The sequence below is a fragment of the Onychomys torridus genome, chromosome 10 (assembly GCF_903995425.1).
Source record: "Onychomys torridus chromosome 10, mOncTor1.1, whole genome shotgun sequence".
NCBI lineage: Eukaryota > Metazoa > Chordata > Mammalia > Rodentia > Cricetidae > Onychomys > Onychomys torridus.
In genome coordinates this window covers 8,995,052-9,018,759 of record NC_050452.1, presented here as the reverse complement: position 1 = coordinate 9,018,759, position 23,708 = coordinate 8,995,052, and positions in this window count along the sequence as shown.

Here is a 23,708-nt window from a genome sequence, read left to right as displayed (position 1 = left end):
AGACATTCCCAGACTCTACCAGGCAATTCTGACTTTTGACCAAGCTGATAATTTAGCAGCTGTAATCAGCAATTGGGAGGAAACCCCTGGAAGGGAGGAAAGGCTCGCTGGAGAACAGAAGGAAGCAGTGTCCGACAGAGAAGCTTTTGATAAGACATAGCTCACTCATTTCTGCCTCTTCTGAGCACAGCATATAGTATGTAAATGTATTGACTGAAGTCCCAGTGTTAATTTACTGGCATTTGCCTTTAATCTCAGAACTGGGAGGTAGAAGCAGGCAGATCTTTGGGAGTTTAAGACCAGACTACAGAGCAAGTTCTAGTCCAGGACAGCTACTTAGCAAGACCCTGTCTGTCAGAGTCCAGCTTCGACCTGTTGAAGGTTTCTTGGAGGGAGGAGAGAGGAATGAGGAACCATTAGACAGAAATATAGAGACGACAAGAAAGACAGAAACACGGGACAGCTATGAAAGGACTCTGGGTCAATACCCAGCTGCCCCAAGGTTTAATCTAATAGGATTTTTATACACTGCCAAAGGGAAGGGCAAAAGACCTCCTCCTTTCAAGATCAAAGCACAATGTACAGCAAAGTGTAGACCCTTCAAAACACCGTGTAACCAACACCGTGTAACCACACCTTTGGCCAAATCATCCCATTATGCAGCCCTGCTGGGCAGAGCAAGCTCAGATTCTCTGACCTTGAGTAAGGTCTTACTAGGAAGTCTCTGTGGGCCCCTACACCCATCTCTACAAATAAATACATAAACCAACGTAAGGGAGAAGATGGTGTCAATCGTTTGTGCTGTCTGCTGTTTCTAATTTGTAAATCTAACAGTGAATCACCTTCTTTACTAGTTCATTCTCAAGCTAAAATCAGAGCCTGAAAGAGGACGTTTCTTTTTAAAAACCCACCCTTGGTTTCACCCTACTTCTCTGCTACTGTTGGAATCACATTCCAATGAAAAAGAAACTGAGAATCTTTCCCGGAGTCTAAAACGTCCCTGTCTTCTTTCCAGGGTAGGGACAGCTAAGGTTTCATTTACCATGACATCATCTCTCTTATCATCTCATATGTAACTGCCTCCTCACTCTGGCTGTCTATTCTTCTTTGAGCCTATTCAGCTATATACTGCATAAGAACACACTAATTTTTATCTTCTTGTTCTGTCCATAGCTTGCCTGTGCATAGTTCTCTTAGAAATACCTTTTGTCTTTATACATTTAAGCATTCAATATACATTAAAAAAAGCATCATTTCAAAAATGTAGACACAGGCCTGGTGAGATAGCTCAGCAGGTAAAAACACTTGCTTTGCATGCATGATAACCTGTGTTCAATCCTTGGGATCCACAAGAAAAGCTGTATGTGGTAGTGCAGTAGATAGCTGTTTTGATTATGCTCTTGAGAGGCAGCAGGTATCTGCAACACCTGCTTATGACCTTGAAGTACATGCCCCTGGGGCGGGGGACACCCTTAAGACCTGGGATGCACATACACAGCACTCTCTTTGCTCCCTCATGGTTTGGATGCTGAGGTGGACCAGGCACAAGATCAGCATGGACCACAGCTCGGTTTTTCAAGCTGTAGTGACTTTTATCTTCTAATCAATTCCTTTGCCTGTTATACAGACTCTGTGGATTTCTAGCTGTATGGTAGAATGCATCTGTAATTCCTACACTCCTATGGTAAGATGGGAGGTCCAGGGAGGAGAATCACCTAGAAGTTCAAGGGTCAGTTAACGCACGCGCACACACACACACACACACACACACACACACACACACATACACAGACAGAGAGAGAGACACAGAGACAGAGAGACAGAGACAGAGACAGAGAGAGAATTTAACAAATAGTAGAGAGCATGTGTGTTTGCTTCAGGTCCAAAAGGCTAAAGTAAGTTGTTATGTGGATTGGTGGGAACAGCATGGAATGTTGCAAACTACTTTATATAGAAAAGAGAGCAGAAGCATCTGCCTTCCAGGGTTGTTGTGAGAAATAAATGGTGTAGCTTATGAAAGTGCCTAGAAGAGTTGCTGATACAGGGTAAGTGCTTGACAAATATTATTGTCAATTCTTTTACACCAGATTGCACTACTAATATAGCCAGGCAAAAGAATTCAAGCCCTGGTTGAAAATGAGATTCCAAATGAAATAAATTGTGTGTAACATCAGACATTGTTTTTAAAGCATTCACTAATCATTAAAGGAAGCAATGCCCAGTATGCTTCAGCAGAAAGAAAACGGTTCAGTGTTCTTGGTGATTTTAACTGTTTTTGGATACACACAGCTCAGTACAAAAGGGTGACTCTGGGGACTTTTTATCTGCATTGCAGAGAGCCATGCAGAGATAATTTACATCAGAACTTGCCGTTAGCTCCATATGGCATGCATTCATCATGTACTGGGTTCACTGCCCTATCTTTAGAGCTCCAGTGATCAGGATAGAAATTGCCCACTTATTTATGCTTGACTGGCCTGAAAATATAAGGAAAAGAGGTGAAGGAAAGCATCACTCTCTGCAAGACTTGGCCCTTGAGTTAGGATTAACACTTAGTCCTGTCCAGACGTAGCAGCCTCTGGCCTACAGAGAGGCGGGATGAAGGCGGTACAAGGCACAGGATCTATGGGTGGCAACCATGCGTGGTGTTCTTGGCCATCCCACAGAGGGCTTGACTGTGGTTAAGCAGAGAGCTGGCTTCCTTTTGTTCAGTACAAAGCCTCGCTCACCCAGGGCAAATGGGCATTTCTAGTCACATGTGATCACTTGGTTCGTGTTAGCAACTAAAGTCACTCTCAAAAGACTAATTAGGAGTGAAAAGACCCCTTTTCATGCCCCTCCCTTAGACAGGAACTAGAGAGAAGGGAAGGAGATGAGTCTCCTTACCCCACTGAGGGTAAAGTGGGAAAGGTCCTCCTCTCCCAGGGCAAAGTCAAAACACTAATGCCTTTCTGCAGAAAGATTTTCTTTTCTTTCAATTGATTGCCTCAAAAGACTGCATAAGTCCTTCAAACGGGAGGACTTCCATCTTTTACACTTTGTGCTTCATGAGGAGCTCATGACAGGAAGAAGAATCACTAAAGTTCACAACCCTCGTCCCCTCCCCTCAATCAGAGTGTTGAGGATGTGCTTAGCTCAAGAATTTGAACGGGCGGCACATGTGCAGAAACTTGAGGCTCTGTAGTATCCAGAAAGATCATGAACTGGTATCATGAATTGTGTCCCCTGAAATTATAAAGTCCAGCCCTCAGTAGCTCAGAATGTAGCCTTTGGAAATGGGGTTATTGTAGGTGTATTTAGTTGAGGCCCTAGTCCAGTGCGACTGGTAAGCCTTATAAAAAAGATTTGGCCCTAGATATGCACACACAGGGAGGCCCCTGTGAAGACAAAGGTAAGGTAGAGATCTACAGCATAGGAACACCAAAGATTGCCAGGAGCCATGAGAAACTGGGTGGGGTGGGGGGCTGAAACAGGTTCTTCCTAGCCCCCAGAAGGAACAAACTTTGCTGACACCCCCACTGCAACAATGACCTGTAACCTCCAGAACTGCAGCAAAACAGATTTTGTGTCTAAGCCAGTGAGTTTGCAGCCTGTTACTGTGGCGACCCTTGCGATCTAACACACATTTGCCTTCTGTCCTCCCTCTTTCTTCCTTGTGCTACTGCTCAGTTTTCTACTAGGTTCGTGTGAGCAGGATTTCAATTTTGGCATTGTTGCAATTTCCTGTTTGATACTGGAATATATCCATAATAAACATGGTTATGTCATACATTATTTGAAAGTTGCATTTCTCACTTTTAAGGGTTTGTTTGTTTGTTTTGTTTTTGTTTTTGTTTTGCTAATGACTTTTTACTATTTTACACTATGGAAATGATATTAGACAAAAGCGAATTTCAGTGACTTTTCTTATTCAAGTTCAAAATGGATCCTGAGACAACTGGAAAAAGCAACGAATTTCCTCCCAGAAATAGTAAGGAGTGTGCAGAGCTGCTGTGGTTGAAGAGGCTTGCAGAGGAGGAGATGAGCGTCTTCAGAAGCCGACAAGAGCCAATTGAGAGATACCGCTAAAGCTGATCCACCTGCAAGCATGAGAAATTGCTAAGGACCCAGTGTAGACCACTCAACTGTTGCTCAAGGTTTGAAGCAAATCAGAAAGATGAAGAGGCTCAGTGAGTAGTGGTGCCTCATGAGCTGAACAAAATGTTTTTGTTTTTTTTTTTTTAAATTATCGTTTGGAACTGTTGTCCAATCTTAAGCTATGCAGCTCCATGTCTGGGTTGGATTCTGGCATGCAACAAAAAGTGAATTGTGTATGACTTCTGGTGAAACTCCAAAGCACTCCCAAAGTCAAACTGGGACCAGGAAAAGGTCCTGCTCACTGTTTGGTGGTGTGCTGTCAATCCGGCCCACTACAGATTTCTGAATCTCAGTGAAATCATTACATCTGAGAACTGCTCACCAAACTGATGAAATGCACTGAAAATCGCCTCGTCAGTTTTGGTCAACAGAAAGGGCCCAATTCTGCACAACACCCAACTGCATGACACACAGCCAACGCATCAAAAGTTGAATGGAAGGAGCTATGAAGCGTACCTCATCTACTATATTTACCTGACCTCTCACCAACCAACTACCACTTCTTCAAAGACCTTGACAACTTCTCCCGGGTAGAAATCTTTTCCCAACCAGTGGAATACAGAAATACTTTCCAAGAATTCATTGAATCCGAATTGTGGATTTTTGTGCATGGAAACAAACAACTTACTGTGCTGGCAAAAATGTGTTGGTGCAATGGCTCCGATTGTGCTTAATAAAGATGTGTTTAACCGAGTGACAATGGTTTAAAATGAATGCTCTGAAACTGCAATAATTCCTTTTGCACCAACTTAATAAAAGGGAGGCTGGAAGTGAAAAATATAGTTTTTATTTGAAGCCACTGATTGACAGTAATACTACTGTTTAGCATGGAGAAGTATAAATACTTGATAAAATGCATGGCTATACTTGACTGGGACTCAAGTTGGATAACAGGCAAAAGTGTTCCTGAGAGACAACACATCAGTGCCATTTCCATGTACTTGCAACCACATGTAGGATGTAGTCTTTCTGTTTCTCTAGCCCTTGCTCTCCATTCCTTCACTGATGAAACAAATTTGAAACTTGCTTTAAAAAACAACAGTCTTTATTTGTGCAGATCTAGTCATCTACCTCCAAAACAGAGCAGAAAATTTCCCAGAAAGTAGCCATGTTATTCTGCTTCCACTTCCACTCGGAGAGGACACCACCTTGGGTTTTAATGTTCATTGTTTCTTCTTTGAACAATGTGCTTTGAGGACATTTTATTTGCTCTTCTTATTTATTATTAACTCATTCATTTATTTATTTTTGCTCTTCTTGTTTATTTATTTACTTGTATTTTAATTTTTTTGAGAAATGGTCTTGCTATATAGCCCAGGCTGTCCTTGAACTTCAGATCCCCCTGAAGTTATGTGGTTTGTACCCTGGCTTTTCTGAGAGTTTCATTACCAACAATATAGCACCAAGGCTGTCACCAACTGCAACTAAACATCTACATCCAGTAGACATCTGTCATTTTGCCTGCTCGCCACTCTTCCTCCGCTGCCTCCAGTTTTCCCACTGTTTCTATACTTAAGGTGCCCACCTTTGGTACTGCCCCATGATTAGTGAAAAGCAATGCACTTGACCCAACACAAGTCAATGAAATGAAGTTCCAAGCATCATGCTGAAATTGCTGGGAGATACTGTTTCTATTTGACTAGGAGCTGGGAGATTATAAACCCAGAGCTTCTGGAGTTGGGGTTGGGGAGGGTAGACCATGTTCTGGAATATTACTTTAACTATGTAAAGATGTGTTACATTTGTTTATGCTGCATTTGTTTGATTATGTAAAGATCTGTTGCCTTGCCTGCCTAAGGCACCTGATTTGTCTAATAAAAAAGCTGAACACCTAATAGCAAGGCAGTAGAGGGATAGGCAGGGCTAACAGGCAGAGAGAATAATTACAAGGAGAGAGGAGAAAGAGAAGGAAAAAGAGAGGGAGATGCCTGGGACCAGGCAGCCAGGCAGCCACCAGCCAGCCAGCTATATAACCCAATATATTCCTTTTGCTTAGGACATCTTAAGATGAGTTTTCATATACTTGCCACTAAAAGCATCCTAAAACATCCAATGTTTCTTTTTACTTTTTAAAAATGTCTTCTAACTCTTGCATAGTACATAACAATGATTTTTTTCTCTTGTGAATTCAATTTATATGTTGATGTGCACTTCACTAATTTGGTGACTTGGGGATTAGTGAATTTGTATTTCTCATCTTATTCGTCCACTTAAGAAGTTATGGTTAGTTCTAAATTGATGATGATGTTCAGGAAGGATGTGGTTCTAAAATACTCAGCAACATTGTGCTTTAGAGACAAGCATTATGACCTCTCAGTTCAGAAGACACCATATCTTGTCACAGACTTACTCTCTAGTTAACAGTTTGATACTGCCATTGCCATAAATGCATCCAGGTACTCACTCACTTGTCCTGGAAAAGTTTCTCTGAAATGACATGCTAATTGCTCCCCTCTAGTCCCACCCCCTGCCCCCTTCCCTCCTCCCTTCATTTAACATGGTCTTCCTTGATATCCCTCTCTTATTCATACAGAAGTTATGATTTTTCTTCCAGGTGGAAAATAATAGAAATAAGCTTATTTTCAGTGATTTATACCCACAATAATTCCACCTTCCCAAATACAATAGGGTTGGCTCACCAACATTTCTGGAAAAGCCAGATTTTCTACATATAAACTGGGTAGGCTTCCAATTGTCAGTCTTGTCAATTGAATAGAATTATGTGGCTAGAAGGCACCTTAGCAGTTTTCTTAGAGTGCTGATTTATTGCTGTTAGCCCCACTATCTTCCATAGATTCAGGTTTCTGTGTACTTCATAAGGTACTTTCATTTGTATTAACCTGATTACTACCACCTTGGGAAGAAAGCAGGGCAATGTGTTTTCCCTATTCTGCAGATGAAGCACAATGACTGCCCACAGTTAGTGATGACTGGGCAGATTAGTGGTAAGACTCAAGTCTTAAGTCTCTTGGTTTCACTTCCCCTCCTCCTTTCCTACCCCAAAGTCATAGGCTTGCAGTGTTTGGGGGGAGAAGGAAGATGAACTCATGATCCGTAGGAGACCTCTTCACTTTCTGTCTTTTCCTGTATTCTCTTATTTCCATATTCTCAGATTCAATAACTCAAGGAAAGGAATACAGGGCATTGTGGAGGGTGAGGGAGAAGACAGAGAGGATAGGCACCACCTTCAGATAGCAGAGGGTGATTCTGGGAAGTCTTTGTGAGGAAGTAGCTCTCCCACTGGGATTAATCTCTTCTTATCTGATGATCTCTCCTAACCCAGTGAAAGAGTCCCTAAGGAGCTATACACCCTTGAGGTTCAGCCTGGGTTTACAAAGCTCATGAAGAAGGGCCATCGCCCTATCTGTGGTGAGAAAAGTTCCCTCCAGTTCCCTTTCTTTAATTTAGGATGGGACAATAGGAGAGGCTGGTCAGGGACTTCAGCGTTCAGTGTGTTCTGGACACGTGCTCAGATGAAGCATGCTTTTCCTTCTCGCTCTGGGTCTGGCAAGCCTAGAGTATGGCCCAGACTCAGCTCAGCTGTGACTTCTGGTCCTTAGACAGTTGAAGATGGTTGTGGATTGGGATTTAACTTTGCAATCAAGTTGTCATATAACTTTTCAATCCAAATGCAAATAGTATGGAATACTATTTTAAATGCTGTACTGTAGATCTCTGCCTCAATCTTTTATAGTGTTGAGGAATTTACAAAACACCTTCTGTAATAAAGAAGCATGGACTTGTCTATGGTCCTTGCTTCAAGAACCAGATTCCTATTAGAACCTAAGGAAAAGAAACTAGAGTATTAGGAGAGCCAATCAGAGAAGAGGAGAGTCTAAAAATTAGAAGAAAAAAAATCTATTCCAAACAAAATGGGATACTAAAGCATAAAACTGAATATTAAAGGAATGTTGAACAGTTCTTTTCTTTCTGTTTGTTTTATGTTATTTTATTTTATTATTATCTCTTAGAAGCACGTTTATTTTCTAACAAAAAGGGAGTGGATCCGGATGGGAGGGGAGGTAAGGAAGAACTGGGAGGAGCAGAGGGAGGGGAAACTGTAATTAGCATTTGAGGAAAAAGATATATTTCAATTAAAGAAAAAAAGAATAGCAAAATCCTAAAGTTTATTAAGTGAAGGTCCCGTGATTCAAATTTATAGTGAACAAGTGCGAATGCATGCACACACACACACACACACACATATGCATACACACACCACACACACACACACACTCACTCACACACACACACATACACACACATGCACACACACATACACACACACACTCACTCACACACACACACACACGCACGCGCACACACACATATGTACACACACACCACACACACACTCACTCACACACACACATACACACACCACACACACTCACACACACACACACCACACACACACACACTCACACACACATACACACACATGCACACACACACACACACACACTCACTCACACACACACATACACACACATACACACACACACACACACACACACACACACACACACACACATACACACACCCTTGACCTGGCCTCAGGTTAATGCCATGTTGGCTTTCTGGGCAGGTGATAGTATTCTCAACCTTTCCACTTTATGTGAGTAATAAAAGCAGCGGAACCAGCCCAGAGGATTCTGACTGATATGGTACGACAGAGATGTGAGGGTTCAGTCAATTTCCCATTATTTCAGGACCAGAAGAGTAGGTCTGGATTGTGTGTCCTTTGTTGTTGCTGTTTGTTTCTTGTTTGTTTGTTTAGAAAAAAAGCTTACCATGTACTTTAAAGGATATGCTAATAAAATGCAAAGCATATGCTTTGTAATGAGAAGACAAGGCTGGAGTTGACTGTGTTCAGTGTTTCTCTAAAGACTCTAATATGGTTTTAATAAATTTTTAAAAATCCTACAATTTAAAACAATGAATCACCAAGGATATGAAAGCATTTTTTGTGAGTAAAAAAAGATTAAAAAACACAATAAAGTCTTTATATTAAGCAAATACACATGTAAAGTATAGTGATCTCATACAAAGATAACATGAAGATAAGGGATAGGTTGGGATTCAACCTTGAAATCAATTTATTACATTACTTATGATTTACTTTTATTCAATGTATATCTTGGCTATTTTTACTGACAATGAGAATTATCATAATTTTTAAAACACAGACTGTTCTTGAAAATATGTTGACTATAAGTGACTTATTCTAGAATCAAATAAGCTAAGGTATATGAATATAGACTATAAACTGTAAAGTGTTATTATTGTTTTCATTATTCTCAAGTTACAAATCAAAAGGGGGAATAAAGCAATGCACACTACTGTTTCTTGGAAAGAAGACAAGGTTGAATACTATTTTTGCTATATCCCCAACCCCATTTTCATCTGGATCTTGGCTTTATTGTTCAAAAACATCTGAATTTTATGTTAGGCCTTTACACATATGTTAAGAACTGAGAAAACCAATAGCTACCGTAGGTTGCTAACCACATAGCCTTATAGGATCTCAGCTGTTAGAGTCATTGGCTACTATTCTTCACTTACAGAGTAAATCAATTAAGGTAACAACCATTGACCATTTCCAAAATGTGAATTCTGAAATGTGAATTCTATGGCAACTCAGATGGTAAGTCTTTCCCAGCATAACTTGTAGCAGCAAAAGGATGTCTTCAGTGGTATCCTACTATTCACTTGCTTTACTTTAGTACTATTATTTCATGAATGGGACACATTCAATAGTTAATCATAATATAATGCCTATGATAAAATATGGTTAAGCTGTATTTTAGGAATGATTTGTAACAGTGCTTTTTGAAGTGGGTAGTAGCTCTATTTTAGCCTAGTTAATTTAAGGAGTTTTAGTTACTAAGATAAACAATTTCCTCTTGCCTGGAATTCAAACTCAGTCTCAGATTGAGAAGTACCCTCTCCATGGGTTCATGCTTTGAGATCCACCCCCCCCCCATCCCAGCACCTGGTGGGGGGGGGTTCTTGGTGGCATTTCAAGACATAGAAGAATTTGTTTGTACTTTGATTCTTTCCCCCTGTGTTTTGTTTTTTCCAAAAATGTAAGAACATCATCAGACCATCCTACAATTTTATATTTCAAGACTCATGACTCCACTATGTTTTCTAACTGGGAGCAGAAAGTGGCCACTGTTGGCATACCCATGAAGAAGCAACATCTGGGACTTTCTAAAGTCTCTCAAGGGCCATGATTTTCATTTACAGGTACTTTTAAAAAACACTTGCTTAAGGGCACTCTATAGAGGCAGACAGATTACGAAGAGTTTATACTTTTCCAGCCCTGGGGTTCATGGTCAGTAAGGGATACTGGATTTCAGCCCTCATCTGTACCTGGAAGGGTATTTTCAGTATTTGCAAATGAGACAACTGTGTAGACCAGGGAGCAGACTCCCTTTAGCTGATCCTTTGCTATATTATCCATGCCTGAGGCCACAGAAATTATACCACAGACATCATTTCTTCAGGATCAGAAATCTTTCCAGCTTCTGCCTCCCAGGCTTTGTTCAAATTTTCACTTTCTTCTTGTCTCTTTAGTTCTCTTCAGGTCACTGAAATGAATCAAGTTCTACATCTCTGCTCAAAGATTTTCTAACTTTTTTTGACTAAGGCTCACCTAGCAGGGATGAAGAGCTTCAAGATCCATCTCCCTTGGCCCTTTCTGATTTACAAAGAATTACCAGAGAACAATAAACAGTTGCACAAAACAATTTGTGGACACCATGTCACCTGCCTGGATACTATTGGTATGGGTGGTTCCTGTGTAAACTACAATCTGAATTTGCTTGAAAGTATTGCCTTAGAAAATTTATAAGCCATAAATTGTGCTGATTTACAATATATAGGCACTTCCCTACCACAGGGTTAACCAAATAGTCTATTTCAAACCAAATATAGATGATGGTGGAAATAGGTGAAGTATAATTGATGATGAATTATCAGGAACAAGAGCCTGTACAAGTACAATGAACTCATTATATACTGATGCCAAGAACACTGCAAACTTCCCCAGAGCTGAGGCTGTTGCAACCACATAGTTTATAACAGAAATTTCATCAGTATCATTAAGTGTTGCCTATCATGCAGGCAAATTCTGTTAGGTTCTCACTAAACTCTAGTTATCTGTTAAAATTTTATTTCTCAATACCAAATACTCTTAGCAATTAGTAAGTACCTTTCAATGACAAAGCGCACACACACACACACACACACACACACACACACACACACATACACACACACACACACACTATGATATCATGAGCCATTTGCTGTAAACAGACATTTCCTGTCCCAACTACTTGGTCCCAAATGATCAACTCAGAGGTTGAATATGAATGATAAATGCTCGGCCAATAGCTCAGGCATATTACTAACTAGTTCTTACATTTTAAGTTAACCAATATTCCTTATTTACACTCTGCCACTTGGAGGTGCCTTTAATACTATGGCACATTCATCTGCTCCCTCTGTATCTGGCTGGTGACTCCTCACTCCGCCCTTCTTCCCATCATCATTAGTTTGGTTGCCTGTCTGGCTACTGGCCAATCAGTGTTTTATTAAACCAATTTAAGTGACTAATCTTTACAGTGTTCAAGAGGATTATTCCACAGCAATTTGCCATTAAGATTTTTTAAAAAGATGTATTTTGAGACTAGTCTATAAAACAATGGAAGGATACACATGGCCTACCTGTTTGCTGTGGTTGAAATCACTGGTTGGGTAGTTGGCTTGTCTTTTTGATGCAGCTTCTTAAGGTGCTGATTGCTGTTCCCCTTTACCCTTTGACACTGTGAAGCATACTGACCTAGGCCCTAGCCAGCAATCTGGGGAGTCCCTGGCCTGACCTCCCAAAGCCCCAATCTTTCACTGGAGTTCCTCTCTGGGAGGAAGAGTCAGATGTTACCCTCTAACTGGACAGATGGCTGGTGGCCACCCTGCAGCATCTGTGATGCCATAATGGGAAGAGGTGGGAGAGTCATCCTGGAGGGAAATCAGAAGACCTAGTCACAGACCATCTCTGACTTCATGACTCCTTGACAGTGGGCAAGTTACCTCACTTCTCAGTTAAGATTCCTCCTTAACAAAACAGAAATAACAACAACATGAAGCCTTTCTTGGGTCTCTTGTGGAGATTGAATAAGATCGTGTAAGTAGTTAGTAAAGCACTGTGAAATATAAATTCACTATGAAAGTAACACACTTGTGCTGTGCTTGCAAACATCTGGACTGTCCTATGTACCAAGTTCAACTGGTAGTAGCATTGCTACAATGTGTGTAGACAGTGTTCCGTCCATTGTGCCAATGAAGGTCAAGCGCAAAGACGCACGGGGCCGAGAGTCAGCGATGACTGTATGATCCTTCTTTGTTTTTCCTTTCCGTGATTGAGAGTAGGGCGTGTTACAGACTGATTCCAAGCATAAGAAATGAAGGAGGCTTTTCTGGTTATTTTGTTTTGTTTCTTTCTTTTCCATCCCACTGGGGCTTAGGACTCTTGGAAGACAGCAGCTGAAGAATGATAGGAATTCTTCCCCCACCAGTTGGGAATGTGTCCCGCTTGGGGCTCTTGGCAGGAATGTGAGGACTGCCTGATAAGGCCTGGCTTGTGGAGCTGCAGAACCTGGGATTGCACACTGCTGCATGGGCATTGGTGTAGGCCGGAGCCTCCTCTCAACTCAGGCCCTTCTCAACATCCCCAGAGGCTGCTCTTACCAGACTAACCTCTACAGCCAGTAAGTGAAGACACAGCTCAGCCGGATATTTCAAACAAAACACATCTGGGTGTCTTTAGGGAAAAGCACATGGTCATGTATTGCTGCTCAGGTTGATGGCATGAACCCGAGAGAGCAGGGTCTAAAAAATGAGGCAGACTAAAGTCTCATGCACTAGCCAACTTTATTCAGAGCATCAGACAATTTATACTCTGAGTGTTAAGAAGAGTCACCCAGTAAAGTGTACACTCATAAGAACAAGCTGCATGTGGCCAAACACGTTGTTTCTTAGAGGTGTATGAATAACAACAGCTGAGGTAAACTCACTCCTGTCTGCTACACCTGGGAGGAACACAGAAACACATTCCAAGAACCGTTCTGTCTTTTGAAGAAACTGAGGTCATAAGACCTTGGACCTTGTTTTCTTGGAGTGTTCTCATAAGTACTCAAATTCTCTTCATGTGAATCCATTCTTGGACAGTCATGGTATGGCTGAGCCACTGTTCAGTCTCAAACCTTTGGATAATGGCTGAGGTGCCTATTTAACATCAGAACAGTCCTGGCCACCAAGTTCTCCCAGCATCCCTCAGTCCCTACCTGTTAAGGGTTATGGCTGGCATACTCTGCCCTCTACCCTGAACTCTCCAACAGGCTGCCCTTCCTCCAGAGGGTCTGCCCTGTATATCCAGACATTTTGGCTGCCCGCCCCCTTTTGGTTGCTTTTGCCCTCTTGGCTGCTGCACCCATTCCCCTCTCTCCCCTCTCCTCACGTGGATCAGAGTCATGTCCACTCTGGACTCTCCCAGAAGTCCCTGCCTCTGGCTGTGCTCTCCTTTTATCTACAGTAAACCTTCTCCTCCGCATACCTAGGGGACCAATCATGTTCTTTCCTTTTTATTTCTTGTTTTTCACTCAGCCACCAAAGGCACTGATTAGGACCCAAATACCCATGTCCAGGCTCAAAAGTTAAAGACTGTGCTCCTGTGTTGTAACTACTGGAATGTGATGGATGCTGTGAGAGGTCGCTGGGATGTACCCTTGAAGGGATTTGGGAGTTATTTGATCTTCTCTCTTACTCCAGCCACTGTAAGTTGAGCAGCTTCCTCCTCCTCACACTCCTGGACAGCTTTATCCTAGACTCAAGGGCAACGAGACCAACCGAGAACTCTAACGCTGTAAGCCGCAATAAACTTTTCCTCCTTTTAAGTTGATTATCTCACATGTTTTGTTACAGTACCAGAACTGACTGATACAAAAGGCATTCTTTGAAATCGGCACAGTTGTGTGCTTCGGCATAGGCTCTACCATATACCAATCAGCTACATGAGTTTGGTTAGATAGTCTGTGAGCTTGTGAGTTTTCATCTATAAAACAGAAATAATAATAGTACCCACTTCTAACAATTGTGGGATGATAAAATAATATATATGAACACTCTTTTATGTTTTGTTTATTTTTATTTTATGTACATTGGTGTTTTGTCTGCAGGTATGTCTGTGAGAGGGTGTGGAATCCTCTGGAACTGGAGTTACAGACAGCTGTGAGCTGCCATGTGGATGCAGGGAATTGAACCTGGGTCCTTTAGAGGAGCAGCCAGTGCTTCTAACCCACTGAACCATCTCTCCAGCCCCCCCCAAACCTACTAGAATCCGTGGCTGTTATTCTGAAAACTGAGGAGGCAGGTTAGAGTTATATCTTCAATCCCACTGTACTTGGAGGAAGCTAAAAATGCAAAAGTAAATCAACGGAACTGAAAAAAATCTCACAGTAAAAATCCAAGTGTGAGGCCTATGGAAATGGGAAACACTGGTGCTTCAGGAATGCCAGATGGAGAGTCACGATTCTAGACATGGAGATCTGTGTCCACTTAGAAAAAAATTATCTTTTAACCAATTACCTTAATGTATCCAGTCATATAATAATTATTATTTGTCATCTACTTTATACTTCATGAATCTCAGAAATTTTGTCTTTTACTGTTAGTAAGGATGCACTCTTTTTTGTTTGTTTTTTGTTTTTTGAGACAAGGTTTCTCTGTGTAACTTTGCGCCTTTCCTGGAACTCACTTGGTAACCCAGGCTGGCCTCGAACTCACAGAGATCTGCCCGGCTCTGCCTCCCAAGTGCTGGGATTAAAGGTGTGCACCATGACTGCCTGGCAGAATGCACTATTTTATTGGGGATAAAAAAAAAACATTTAAAATGATTGTTTTGTTGACCTACACTTTCTAAAGATGTGCTTAGGTCATAGCCTAAAGCAAGCTGGGGCCATAGACATTTGAGGGGTTAGGCAGAATATTAAGGACTAGAAAAAGGTCTGTGTGAGGGGTGAAGGGTGGGGTGAGAAGGAAATTTCTTACAAGAGACTTTGGACTTGGGGCAAAGGACTAAGGCAGAGTTTAAAGGATCTCAGTCATCTGTGTATGGTGTAGCCTGTGCCAGAACCAGGCAGGGGATGTTGCAAGGCATGATTAGATAGGGGATAGGAGTGAATCAGGCTCCTGAAAGAATGGTTTCTTGTTGGAGTAGGATCTAGGCCAGGAAAGAGGATGGTTAAGGAGAGCTAGAATACCAGGACCCCGTCATTAGCTACTGTTATGCACAGTGTCAGACATTCAATGACTCACTGAAACTACAGCTCCAAGCACATGTGCACCTGACTCCTCTGTTCCTTTAGCTTCCTCTGCCTTAGTTACTGGTGCCCCAGTGGATTAGCCTGGTGTCCTTTTACCTCTCCATCTGCCTTGTGCATGTATCACTATGGTGGTTATCCCATCCCTAGTCCACCATGACTTTGGTCTATGGTAGACACTACTGCTAACTAGTACCCAATTCTTTTCTTGATGTCCATTATTCTTGCTTTACTTATAGTTAAGAGAATCTTATGACTTATTTGGGCCAAGGAAATGTGAGTGAAAAATCATATATTATTTCTGGGCAATGACAGTGAAAAGCTCTTTCTCTTTACATGAAACATTTCTTTTCTCTTCTATTGTGTAGAATGTAGTTCCACCCTGTAACTACTCGAGGGTAACATATTGAGGGGGTGGAACCTCCAGATAAAGTAGGCTGAGTAACCAGATGGAAGACTATATAGTCTAATACCAACATTTCTGGGAAGGCTCCATGCAGATTTATCATCCTTCTTACACATTCCCAGCTTCATCCAAACATTGCTGACCATATTATATTACTTCTATTTATGAATCTCTCCCTGTGAGAGTATAAAGCTAACTGGGTCAATACCTATTAGACACGTACTGGATGCTCACTTGTAGGAAATGATGAGGTAATGTGACTCAGAGAGGATGAGGGCACTCAGTGCTCATCCTTAGATACAAGACAATCATGGACTGTGATACAGACTGGAAAATTCAACTTCAGAGCTTCTTCTCTTTGGCAGACCTCCACATGCAGCGGGGTTGGGGTTCTGACCTCTAACTTCATTGTAGGCTTAACAAATGGTGGGCCTAAGGCAGAAATTTAGCTTTATGTACTAGTCAAGATTGTTTTAGCATGGAATGGAGACCAATGCTTTGAGATTCTAGTAAAGTAGAAGCACAGGGAAGGAGGTGGAACTTGGTATAATCTCATAGTCATTGATATCACTAATTCTGTTAATTTTCTGACCTGTCCCTTGGAGCTGCCCTGCGTCTTAACATAAAAGCCTCATTTTAAGGAAAAACTCCTCCTCATCTTCTCTCTCTTCCATTCTCTTCCTTCCCACCAAGAGGTGTTCACACCTCTCTTTCTCTCTCCTTTCTGTCTTTTCTGTCTCTTTATCTCCTATTATAACAGACCACTTCTGCACGGATGTAGTGCCTGTGTGTGAATGATATGACTTTCCATGCACCGCCCCCACTGCATCTGCCCAACGTGGTTCCCTTGGGGGTCCCCTCATACAATAACTCATAACAAATATTAGCTGTTGTTCTTAGACAGTAAAAGACTAGATAGAACTGTAGTAGTACCCTCAGGGACAATTTTAAAGACCCCAGTCCACCTCCTTTACCATTACTAGAAACAACAGTACTAAAGAGGCCATAGAATGACACTTCTTTCCAACTTAAGAACTGAAGCCAGAAAGCCTAGAATCACCCTGTTGAGCTTAGCTGAGATATGCATGTCAGATAACTCAATTTTCACTCTCTGCACATGCTAATGTGAGGATTTAGAATAAGCAAATTTGCAGATATGGAATTCACAAATAATAAAAAGCAACTCTAGTTCTAAGTTATTAAATACCTACCAGGTGTCATTGAACTACACAATTTATAGATATGCGTATTGCCAAATTAATCAAGTTTTTCATGTTTCAAGTGGAGATGGCTAAGAATTGATACAACGGGCCTGTCCTTGGAGTCATAGGATGTATAAAAAAGGTAGTGTCATATAGTCTGCATGTTGAGCTTCTAAATACATGACAGGGATTGGAAACTTACAAGAGGCTCAGTGTCCATTCCTCTTAGAAACTTCAAACACAGTAGTCTCTGTTCTTATAGAAAACTAAGGCTTCATTGCACACTCTGCAACAGGGTTGATTCTGCTTAAAAACTCACTAGATCGAATACCAAGTTCTAGAGAATATTTTCTATGAGAAAGCATGTCTGGAAATGAATAGCACAACCATCTAGCTCCTGAATCTGCCTAGGCAGCATCACACAAAGCCAGAAACAGTCATGTAAGCAAAGTCAGAGACACACCTGTGTTGTATGAATCCTAAATGGTCTTAAAATAAAAACCCAGAGACAGATATTGGTGTAAATGCCAAAAGATCAGTGAAACAAAGGAACAAGCCACAGCCACTTCTCACCTCACCAACTGCATGAATCCTCAGACTGAATGTCTCTGAGACCTCAGCCAAAAGGGGTTCTAGTTCCTGTCTCCTCCTGCCTTATATGCCTTTCTCCACCCAGCCATATCATTTCCTTCCTAGTGCTGGGATTAATGGCGTGTGTGTTTCCCAAATATTGGTAGCAAAGGCATGAGATCTCAAGTGTTGGGATTAAAGGTGTGTGACTCCCAAGTACTGGGCTTAAAGGTGTGTGTCACCACTGCCTGGCTCTGTTTCTCTCCTAGACTGAATCGGTCTCATGTAGTGTAGGGTGGCTTTGAACTCACAGAGATCCACATGGATCTCTGCCTCCTGTGTGCTAGGATTAAAGGTGTGTGGCACCACTGTATGGCCTCTCGGTTTAATCTAGTGCCTTGCTCTGTCCTCTGATTCTCAGGCAAGCTTTATTTGACACATAATATATCACCATACATATTTCTTTCAGGGCAATGGTTGGCTGAATGGAAAGCCAAGAAGAGAACAAACTCTAGACTTAATGTTTGTATTCCTCCTGTGATGTGTGACAATATAGTGATATGTAGTATCACTATGTGATAGTGGAGGTGATGCTTGTGTGTGTGTGTGTGTGTGTATTGATTATACATAGTAATGTGTTTCATATGACATTTTGACACATGTATATGTTTTCATGATATTAACCCCCAGGACTCCTTTGCTCCCTGCCTCTGTAACCAATCCTTTTCCTCTTATTAATTAGCCCCTTCCTACTTCTTTGTGTGTACCCGTTGGTTTCTTCTTCTTTTTTATATTCTTTTTATTTGTTATTTATTATATTTGTGTTTTAATTTTACACATCAGCCATGGGTTCCCCTGTCCTCCCCCGTCGCCGCCCCCACATTCCCCCCCAGGCCCTCCTCTCCATTCCCATCTCCTCCAGGGCCAAGGCACCCCTGGTGATTCATTTAAACCTGGTGGATTCAGTACAGGCAGGTCCAGTCCCCTCCTTCCAGGATGAGCATGTGTCCCTGTGTAAGCCCCAGGTTCCAAACAGCCAGCTCATGCACTAAGGACAGATCCTGGTCCCACAGCCAGGGTGCCTCCCAAACAGATCAAGCTATTCAATTGTCTCACTTATCCAGAGGGCCTGATCTAGCTGGGGGCTCCACAGCTGTTGGTTCATAATTCATGTGCTTCCATTTGTTTGGCTATTTGTCCCTGTGCTTTTTCCAATCTTGGTCTCAACAATTCACACTCTTACAGTTCCTCCTGTTTCTCAAAAATTGGACTCCTGGAGCTCCACCTGGGGGCCTGGCCGAGGATCTCTGCATCCACTTCCATCAGTTATTGGATGAGAGTTCCAGCACGACAGTTGGGGTGTTTGGCCATCTGAATCACCAGACTAGGTCAGATCAGGCTTTCTCTCGACCATTGCCAGCAGTCTACAGAGGATGTATCATTGTGGATTTCTGGGGACCTCTCCAGCACTCTGCCTATTCCTGTCAGGGATCACCCAATGACAGAGAAATGGATGAGATCTACATGGACAACCTGGATGACAGTGGGAGTAACGAAGGGCAAGGTTTGAGGGAAAGAAAGCTTAGGGGAGCAGGAGATCCCAGCTGGATCAAGAACAGAAAGGGAGAACATGGAATAAAAGACCACGATAAATGATGACCACATGAGTACCCATTGGTTTTTTATTGGGGTTTCTTACAGGATCCTGGGTGAGGGGTTGTTTGCAGAGTGTAGGTTTCTTGCCAGTGTCTACACACTGAAGAAAATGTCTGTCTCTCCCTGAGGGAGTTACACTCTTGATTTCACATGAATTGTGATTACTAGCACAGGACCTGGCTAAGATTGAGCCTGCCATAGGGAAAGCATGAGGCCCCACCCTTTCATGAGGAATTACAAGCAGATAATGGAAGCTAAAAGGGAGGGGCTTGTGAGGCCCCACCCCATCCCTGAGTATCTGGAGAAGAGGCCTTTAACTAGACCACGAGACTGAAGCTATCATGAATGAGACTGAGACCCTGTCCTCAGCAAAAGCACTAGCTATGAATGAGGAAGTTTGCCAGAACCAAACCGGTTGGCACCTTGGCCTTGGGTTTCCATAAAATTTCTATTGTTTACAGATCATTTGGTTAATGGTACTCTGTTATATCGCCCTGTAAAGTGCTTCCAGAAGGGTTACCCCATGCAGTCTGCCATGTACAGTCATGCTATCGAGGCTTGCTTTCCGGCCAGGACACTCTGTCCTAGACCACATGCTGCTCATTCCTCCTTCCCACCCTTATTCTTCTCATCCCCACTCAACTCTCCTCTGTCTGTGGAGGCCAGTTCAGGCCCACATCTCCATTTAAACACCTCACCCCTTGTGACTTCTTTGTAAGTAGAAACTTGATATAAACAGAACCCTCTCTAGAAGTTACCATTTTGTACCATGAAGCACTAGGTCATATATTTAATTCAATTTTCAAATAATTGTAAAGCATGCAAGACAGGCCTCGAGGAAGGAGCAGGAGCAAGGCGAGACTGTGGAGTCTGTTTTATCAGTGACTTCATCAACTGTTTCTCACAAGAACTCAAAGGAAAACACTGGCTGCTGAGACACAAACTTTCAAAAGTGCTGCAGAAAACCTTTAGCACTGCGTAACGCTTATAGCACTTAGCAACAGAAAGGCGTGCTCTTCTTACCTGAAATCCTGAATTAAGCAAAGTAAGGTCAGAGTGACAGGCGAGCTTCCTTGTCATTTGCCTCAGGAGAAATCGGAAGAGGCTCTACTGAGGCGATGAGTTGAATTATAAGATTTATAAAAAGTCATAATTAAAAGAACACAGCACCTAACACAAGCCAACAGAAATTGTCACAAAACTTTATGTAGATGGTTTTTCATAACACTCTTCGATGCTCTGGCCTAAAGTTTGTGAAATGGACCTGTCTTAGAACTCAGAACTCAAATATGTATTATAAAAACCCCACAATGTGGGGCTGGAGAGATAGTTCTGGTACAGCAAGAGAAGCCCTTACCTCACATGCGGGACTTGGATTGGTCCCTAGCACCACATGGCGGGGGGCCCCAACCACCTAGAACTCCAGCTCCAGGAGATCAAAACCCTATTTCCATGGGCATCTGCACCCACATAGTACCCATACATACACATACACACATGTACACACACACACACGTACACACACGTACACACACACACATACACACATGTACACACACATACACATACACACACGTACACACACACATGTACACACACACACAAACACACACGTACACACACATACACATACACACATACACACACGTACACACACACACACACACACACACACACACACACTAAAATTCTCTTTGATCAAAAATGCTACTGCATTTTATAGCCCTTGCTTCCCAGAGCTTTTTCTGACATTAGACCACAGAAGAAGAAGACAGCAAGGCATTTGAATGGCAGCTTTTGGAATATGACCAAAAACCGTGAGGAAACTGTAAGCAGAAGATTCTCCTTGTTTTAGCACTTGGGATAAAAAAAAAATTTAAAAATGTATTGAAATTAGCCACAATAGCAAACCCTTAAAGCATAAGGCTTTGGAGTAAGGCAAATGGCCCAACTGCAGCGTTTTGGTAACTTTACCATTTCCCTGCTGTGTACAGAACAGCAAGCAAATTAACTATTCCCAGATGCTGGGGATGAAGAATGTTGCTGGATTGTTTTGCTTCTCAGACTCCTCGGTGTAAACACACACTTACAGAACTGTGTTCCCTTTTTTGGCTCCCAATATGCAAGTAATTATACACTGTGCAGGGTAATGTTGGACGGGCCCTTCTTTGAATACCAAGCAAGTTCTGGGTTCTGTCAGCCTTTTGGATCGCATGCCCACAAACATTTTTCTCTGACAGGCTTTACTAACAACCAGTAAACAAACCAAGAACAGTGCAAGGCTTATTTCTAAATTATTCCAATTGTCTTCAAAGCTAGACAAGCAAATTTTATCTTGAGGAGAACAGAACTCCTGTGCTGTTTCAAGAATAGTTTTTCTGCAATCCCTGTGGAAAAGGGGTCAGAGTTCATAATGGTTTTTTACTTTCCCATTGCTCATATTTAGACTACGTGTGAACACAGAGGAGGCAGGCAATGAGTCAACTATTAATAAGAATGTGTTTAGCATGAAGCACAGATCCTATAACTGTGGCCAGGATAAAGTGATTAAAGAGTCAGTCATGCTTTTCATTCCAGCCCCAGAGTTTTATACAGCAAATGGAATGTATTTTTCATCGAGGAGTCACAGTAGGTTTTGGGGCACTACCTAGACCTTCACATTTCTTGGAATGAATCAACTCAGTAAATTTGCTTTGTGTCTTTATACAATGAAGCATAGGTGTGTGTGTGTGTGTGTGTGTGTGTGTGTGTGTGTGTGTGTGCACGCGCACGCAGGCCTAGGATATTACCCAGGAACTATTGAAGAAAAAAAACCCATGTTTTTGCAAAAAAGAAGGGAAGTAGTCTTGCCAACCCCAGCACAGATGAGAGGAAAAGTTCAAGGAAAGTTGATACCTCAAAATAAATAATAAAAGGAAATTCAATGACAAAAGAATATTCAGGTCAGGTGGAAACCCAGAGGGAAAAAACCCTCATTCAGAACTAGACTGCCCTCCTGCTTTCTCTGAAGTGAGCAGCTGTTGGTTATTGAAAGCAGCCAACGTGGAGGGTCCCTGCCACCATAGCAACAGCAGCTGACAGTGCTGGAACGCCCAGGCACAATGAGCCAGGTCCACAGCCAGGAGTGCTCAGGAGGCTGCAGATGATGAGGGAGGTCCACAGCCAGCAGTGCTCACGAGGCTGCAGATGAGGGGGGGGGAGTTGTTTTTGTTCCCTTTCTTATGTGTATTGGGGGATTTTGATTCTGAGTCTGAGGTTGGCTGTTGGAAACTTTTCTACCTATATTACCCTGACCAAAAAGGTACAGATCTCCACTCAAGCAGCAACACAGAAGGGAAGCACTTATTCATCAGACAAATTAGTTATTTCCAATTTCTTTTAAATAATCTCTGGCAAATCCTTTTTGGCTCTGAGAATTTGTACCTGACCTCTTGTATTGCAACCTTAAGATGTGTTTGAAATAATTTTTAGTTTGCTTGGTGTAGCGGTAGTGTCTAACACATGACCCCCAAAGGAAAATCTTTCCTTGGTCTTGTGAAAATGTTAGCCAATAACTGACTAAAGACATCAGATTAAAAAATCAGGCTATGGTTTAAATGTTATATATGCACAGCCTTAGCATCCACACATTTCTGGATTGAACTCACCATTTTCATTAGCGTTGAAAGCAGAACATGTATTTATAAGTTAAGTATTAAAAAACTCCAACTTAATAATTTCATGGTTTAACATATAGCCAAACTTCCAGAACTATAATTCTGTCCAATTACCCACTAAATTATGTTTGGAAAGTTACTGAAACTTTCTGTAACTCGACTTTCCCATATGGAAAATGGGGATAAGATAAGTGGTACCTGGTAAGGACTGTTGTAGATACTGAGTTCATTCTTTAAAGAGGTTTGAATAGTCTTTGGGTTATACTAAGTAAGAAATAAACAAAGACTAGAGGATCTTTGTGTGTGTGTGATATATGTGTGTGTTGTGTGCATGTGTGTGTGCTGGTGTATTCACATGTGTGTGAAGGCTGGAGGTCAATGTCAGGTGTCATCTACTGTCTCCCTACACTTCATTATTTTTAATATTTCTTTCTTTTGATACTATAGTTACATCATTTCCCCCCTTCCCTTCCCTCCCTACAACTCCTCCTGTGTAATTCCCATCCCCAGTCCTCTCATTTAAATTCACAGCCTCTTTATATTTGTTGGTAGTGTTTGTGTGTGTACCCCTAAATATATAAATACAACCTGCTCAGTCCATATGCTCCTTGTGTACATGTTTTCAGGGCTGACCATTTGGCACTGGATAACCAACTGATGTGCTCTTCCGGGGAGGGGAATTATTTCTCCTGCT